Source organism: Falco naumanni, chromosome 2, assembly GCF_017639655.2.
Source record: "Falco naumanni isolate bFalNau1 chromosome 2, bFalNau1.pat, whole genome shotgun sequence".
In the NCBI taxonomy this organism is placed as follows: Eukaryota; Metazoa; Chordata; class Aves; order Falconiformes; family Falconidae; genus Falco; species Falco naumanni.
The window spans coordinates 123255576-123262212 of NC_054055.1; the positions used below are offsets into that span (position 1 = coordinate 123255576).

The 6637-nt window shown below is 50.5% G+C and overlaps 2 long non-coding RNA genes across 2 annotated transcripts; both read right to left on the reverse strand.

Moving 5' to 3' along the window:
- Positions 1–529: 529 nt before the first annotated feature.
- Positions 530–1452, reverse strand: LOC121083718. The gene is made up of 3 exons (XR_005826464.1): positions 1434–1452; positions 1118–1266; positions 530–586 (listed from the first exon to the last, which is right to left on the reverse strand). It is a non-coding gene; the product is annotated as an uncharacterized LOC121083718 (long non-coding RNA).
- Positions 1453–5161: 3709 nt separating this feature from the next.
- On the reverse strand, positions 5162–6086 carry LOC121083716. Its single transcript, XR_005826462.1, has 3 exons — positions 6068–6086; positions 5752–5900; positions 5162–5218 (listed from the first exon to the last, which is right to left on the reverse strand). It is a non-coding gene; the product is annotated as an uncharacterized LOC121083716 (long non-coding RNA).
- Between the last annotated feature and the right edge of the window lie 551 nt (positions 6087–6637).

Below are 6637 nucleotides of genomic sequence, written 5' to 3' on the forward strand. Positions count from 1 at the left end.
CAGGCTCCCGGCGAAGGCTCCGCACCGCCACGGGCGCGCCGGCGCGCCGCGCGGGCTGGAAAAGAACCCCACTTCCGGGGCCGTCTGCGTAGCCCGTACGTGCGAGGCCGAAGCCCCGCCCCTAGGGGTCAAGCCGTTTCTGCGCACGGGAAAAAAAGCGGAATTGCGTCATACGCATGCGACGCCGCCGGAGACCCCGCCCCCTTTGGCTTCAAGCCGGCACTGCGCATGCGCTGCCCTTAGTTTTGCCAGTAACCCTTCTGCGCATGCGCAGAAGCGGCATTGCGTCATACGCATGCGGCGCCGCCCCAAACCCCGCCCCCTTTGGCTTCAAGCCCGGTCTGCGCATGCGCTGCCCTTACTCTGCAGGGCGGCGCTACTGCTGCCGCCTGGCGAAAAAAAATGGGTACTGCAGCCGGCGCCACTGCTGCCGCCTGGCGAAAAAAATTGGGTACTGCAGCCAGCCTAGCTAACAGACTGCACCCTTTATTATACGAATGGAATCGAGAAGGGAACTCTGCCCACGGCCCGGCTTCACATCTCGCTGGATCAAGTTCTTCCAGTGAACATATTCAATTCCACCAGTCTAGAGAGAAAGAGAAAAAAAAAAAAAAAAAAAAAAAAAAAAAAAAAAAAAAAAAAAAAGAATCACTCGAGAGACAGGGCATACACTTTTTTTTTTCCTTATAAAAACACCAGCAACATTGCCTTAACGATAAAAGAGGCAATGAAACCTTTTCTTGTAAAATGCAAGGGCATTAAAGAGAAGGTAATTCGACAGACAATACATAAACCTCTCCAGCTCTTTCCCCACGTCTATTTGACATTCGTTTCCAAAAACTTTCTCGGGTGAACGTCTTTTGTCTTTGAGCAGTGCGACAGGCGGTTTGCAAACGGCACGAGTCTCTGCTTTTTAAAAATCAATTCAGACTCTGTAATCACTTTAGATGGGGCACTTTGTGTTTCAGAGAAACAAAACCAACGTTGAGTCTTTCCTTGAACGACACAGGCCCGTTCACCTTTACATCAGAGAAACAACGTATGTGGTTCTGATCTCTCAAGGAATCTTTATTTTCCAACAGACTGCACCGTCAAGATCAACAAAGCAGTTTCCTACCGTTTCGCCAGCGAGCAAGAGGACTGTCTCGAGACTAAGTTTCCTTGAACAAACACCGAAGAGATCTTCAAGACTCGGTCCAAATGGCTCCGTCACCGTGAAATCGTAGTCCCCTTCAGCTCCACACCGCTTCATTCTGGGAACGCCCGCTAGAAAAAAAAGAAACGGTTTATTCAGTGTAACGATTCGATTGGTATACAAGCCTTCAAGGCTCCCAAGACGAAGTCTAAGAGGGTCAGGACCGTGAATGTTTGTACTCGCAGTGAAGCTCAGCATCTTATGCAACCCTCAGCCAAGACAAAGGTGAAAAACTCACCGGCGCCGAACGTTTCCTCACCTGTAAGCTGCCCATCCTTGGCATGCAGGACTCCAAATTCAAAATTCACAGGTCCCGGAGAAAGAAAACCAAAAACTACAGGACAAACAGACAATCAAACAAAAGACCTCAAATAAGGACTCCTCTAAGGACTGTTATATACATCTTTTGTATACGACCTACGCACGGCAACATACGCTTCGTACCAGCTCCATTACATGCTCAAGTAGCAGATACCTCATACACTGCTTTCCATCACAGATTACGATTTTTTGATGACATTACCAAAGCTGGTCATCTATTAGTATGATAGGTTATGCCAGTGCCTGAAATGATTTTCGATCTCAGACGTTTCACAGAAACGCCGCAGTTTTTCACTGCAATAAGCAATTGATATCGAGGTCGGTATACGTCACCGAGCGAGTGCTAGGAGTGAAAAGTTTACATTTACCTCTTGCTCTTCGACAGCCGATAAATCCCGTAAACAAAACGACATCTTTAGCACACCGGTACCGAAGACACAGCGCAAAACCCCCCGTTAATGTACTCCTGTATTTGTTCAATTTCAAAGTAGCCACTTCAACTGACAAAGACAGCCGATTTTCTACCTGTAACTCTACTCCTCATTATCATCCTGCTACAGAAAGAAACAAACCGCTAGCATTTCTACGTAACGACTTATTTTTCCAGAAAAGAATAAAAAGCCACAACCGACCAACCAAAAAAAAAACCCCAAACAGAAACAAAACAAACAAAAAAAAAAAAAAACCCACTCAAAAAAAAAAAAAAAAAAACCCAAAAAACAACTCACCTCCTACCTTCTGTGTCCCAGGATGAAAAGTTTCCTTCGGGTTCTTCCCAAATTTGTCATGACCCACAGGACTGAAATGCAAATGAAATACTGCTTTAGAGGAGAGCAAGCATACACTTCGACATTAAACCATGAACTGGCTGTAGTTGGAACAAAACAAACAAAAAAAAAACCCCACTCAAAAAAAAAAAAAAACCCAAAAAACAACTCACCTCCTACCTTCTGTGTCCCAGGATGAAAAGTTTCCTTCGGGTTCTTCCCAAATTTGTCATGACCCACAGGACTGAAATGCAAATGAAATACTGCTTTAGAGGAGAGCAAGCATACACCTCGACATTAAACCATGAACTGGCTGTAGTCGGAATCGATTGCGAGAAGAATCGTTCAAAGAGCCTTGCTGCCGTGGAATTTTTTGCGGAAGAGCCATTTATTTCCCGCACGACTAACCGCTGAGACTTCTTAAACTTCTTTCTGATTTTAAAAACAGAAACAACTAGGACCCTGCACGGAGATCACTTTTAAGCGTACCGTATTTACTATAGAAAGCACAGAACTTTATTCCCTCGTCCTTCGCTTCGGCTTTATACATAACTGTCGTGAGCGTTTTAGGAAGACTCAGTAACCTATCCTATTTCATAAGCTTCTCTTCCATCCCTTTGAAAACAACTCCAGGCACGTCAAATGAAAAACGAGCTGCTCGGCATCAGGCTCGTACCCCAAAGATCCACAAGCAAGATCAGCTGCCTCGCCCAACGGAAAGCCCTCACGTATAGCATTTCTTCCCAACTCGTGTTTCTACGTGACTGTCATTTTCGCCCATTTTTTTTCCCCTACCGTTAATTTCCGGAGCTGCGCAGCAGGCCACGGAGTGCCAAAGGCAGTCTGTCTGAGGCACACCGAGCTGACACGGAGGTCACATCCGATGCGCCTTTCCATCATCGCTTACGCTAGGCCACCACGCCGACAGGATCTCCTGTAGTTCCCTTCGAAAGCAATTAAAAGGCTGAGCTTAATTTAATTGACAAAAAAGCAGGTTTGTCGTGCAGCTGAAATTCGTTGACATAGTCGGTACCGAAACTCACGCTGGCTGTGAACGGGGTGAAATGGCAAAGGACCATCAGCCAGGCCCGAGGGAAGGCTCAAAGGCTGTACAAGCTAAAGAATAGCCAGGGAAGGGATTTTAGTCCGAGCCCAAGCGGGCAAAAGGAGATGACGTTAGTCCTGCTGCCTGCAGGTGTGTGGGAAAATCACCCTGAGGTGGGGGGGAACTCGAGAAAATTGCGTCCTAACGGAAGCACGGTATTACGGAAAGCTTTTTATAGGGTAGAACACAGCTATAGCCTCGAGGACGGTCGGCACGCACACAGCCTGGACCGCCACCGTTCCCTAAGCAGCGGCTCGGCGCACGCCGACAGCGGTGACGGAGGACGAGCTTAAGGCAAAAAGCCAAAAGCAAACCCCTCAAAGGCCAGAACCGTTCTCAGGAACACAGGAGTTAAGCCTAAAAGCGGTTGAAAGCTGCCTCCTACCTCTTCCCCCTCCGACACCGGCACGTTTCCTCGCGATCCCTTTTCGCAAACAAAAGACGGATGCCTGCGGTATCAGCTTGGTCCCGAAGCACCACGATGCGCTTGCTGGCTTCACGCTCTCTTCTGACAAGGCTGACAGCTTCTCCGCACACGACAGCCGAGGCCCTGTGAAACACGAGGAAGGCAAACACCGGTAACGTCTCGCAGGGGTCAGGAGGAAGTCAGGATGCACTCCATTCGGAGCCCAACGCGTTACCCAAAGGAATAACCCCAGCAGAACAAGAGGCAGGAACGGTCGGTAGACAGGCAGACAACATGCACGGCAGCGATACCCACGTCAGACTTGCAGGGCGCTTCCAGTCAGCCCGCTGCCGCGGCTCAGGCCGGCGGCTGGGGGAAAGACAAAGCCCCGCGCAGAGCTGCGGCGGCTGCCCGGGCAGCCCAGAGGCGGCGGGGGGGGCGGCGGCAGGTCGCCGCGGGCCGACCCCTCCCTCTCCCGGGCCCCGCCAGGCCGCCACAAGTGGCGAGCACCGGGGCCGCCCCCCGCCGCCGCTCCTCGCCTCCGCGCTGAGGTAGCGGCGCAGCCCCGAGAGACAAAAAAAAAAAAAAAAAAAAAACCAGCCCAAAATAGGCAGCACCGTGAGGAGCCCGCTGACCGCCGTCGCTGCCGGGGAGACGAGAACGGCCGGCAGCCCCGCCGGTCCCGGGCCGGGCCGCCCGCCTCAGCCCGCCCGCCGCCGGCACCAGGCGCTCCCCGCCGCGGCCGAGCGCCGGCCCGCCACATCCCCCCCCGCCCGGCCGCCCTCAGGCCGAGCGCTCACCCAGCGCGCCGCCGCACGACCCGGCCCGAAAGTCTTCCAGGCTCCCGGCGAAGGCTCCGCACCGCCACGGGCGCGCCGGCGCGCCGCGCGGGCTGGAAAAGAACCCCACTTCCGGGGCCGTCCTGCGTAGCCCGTACGTGCGAGGCCGAAGCCCCGCCCCTAGGGGTCAAGCCGTTTCTGCGCACGGGAAAAAAGCGGAATTGCGTCATACGCATGCGACGCCGCCGGAGACCCCGCCCCCCTTTGGCTTCAAGCCGGCACTGCGCATGCGCTGCCCTTAGTTTTGCCAGTAACCCTTCTGCGCATGCGCAGAAGCGGCATTGCGTCATACGCATGCGGCGCCGCCCCAAACCCCGCCCCCTTTGGCTTCAAGCCCGGTCTGCGCATGCGCTGCCCTTACTCTGCAGGGCGGCGCTACTGCTGCCGCCTGGCGAAAAAAAATGGGTACTGCAGCCGGCGCCACTGCTGCCGCCTGGCGAAAAAAATTGGGTACTGCAGCCAGCCTAGCTAACAGACTGCACCCTTTATTATACGAATGGAATCGAGAAGGGAACTCTGCCCACGGCCCGGCTTCACATCTCGCTGGATCAAGTTCTTCCAGTGAACATATTCAATTCCACCAGTCTAGAGAGAAAGAGAAAAAAAAAAAAAAAAAAAAAAAAAAAAAAAAAAAAAAAAAAAAAAAGAATCACTCGAGAGACAGGGCATACACTTTTTTTTTTCCTTATAAAAACACCAGCAACATTGCCTTAACGATAAAAGAGGCAATGAAACCTTTTCTTGTAAAATGCAAGGGCATTAAAGAGAAGGTAATTCGACAGACAATACATAAACCTCTCCAGCTCTTTCCCCACGTCTATTTGACATTCGTTTCCAAAAACTTTCTCGGGTGAACGTCTTTTGTCTTTGAGCAGTGCGACAGGCGGTTTGCAAACGGCACGAGTCTCTGCTTTTTAAAAATCAATTCAGACTCTGTAATCACTTTAGATGGGGCACTTTGTGTTTCAGAGAAACAAAACCAACGTTGAGTCTTTCCTTGAACGACACAGGCCCGTTCACCTTTACATCAGAGAAACAACGTATGTGGTTCTGATCTCTCAAGGAATCTTTATTTTCCAACAGACTGCACCGTCAAGATCAACAAAGCAGTTTCCTACCGTTTCGCCAGCGAGCAAGAGGACTGTCTCGAGACTAAGTTTCCTTGAACAAACACCGAAGAGATCTTCAAGACTCGGTCCAAATGGCTCCGTCACCGTGAAATCGTAGTCCCCTTCAGCTCCACACCGCTTCATTCTGGGAACGCCCGCTAGAAAAAAAAGAAACGGTTTATTCAGTGTAACGATTCGATTGGTATACAAGCCTTCAAGGCTCCCAAGACGAAGTCTAAGAGGGTCAGGACCGTGAATGTTTGTACTCGCAGTGAAGCTCAGCATCTTATGCAACCCTCAGCCAAGACAAAGGTGAAAAACTCACCGGCGCCGAACGTTTCCTCACCTGTAAGCTGCCCATCCTTGGCATGCAGGACTCCAAATTCAAAATTCACAGGTCCCGGAGAAAGAAAACCAAAAACTACAGGACAAACAGACAATCAAACAAAAGACCTCAAATAAGGACTCCTCTAAGGACTGTTATATACATCTTTTGTATACGACCTACGCACGGCAACATACGCTTCGTACCAGCTCCATTACATGCTCAAGTAGCAGATACCTCATACACTGCTTTCCATCACAGATTACGATTTTTTGATGACATTACCAAAGCTGGTCATCTATTAGTATGATAGGTTATGCCAGTGCCTGAAATGATTTTCGATCTCAGACGTTTCACAGAAACGCCGCAGTTTTTCACTGCAATAAGCAATTGATATCGAGGTCGGTATACGTCACCGAGCGAGTGCTAGGAGTGAAAAGTTTACATTTACCTCTTGCTCTTCGACAGCCGATAAATCCCGTAAACAAAACGACATCTTTAGCACACCGGTACCGAAGACACAGCGCAAAACCCCCCGTTAATGTACTCCTGTATTTGTTCAATTTCAAA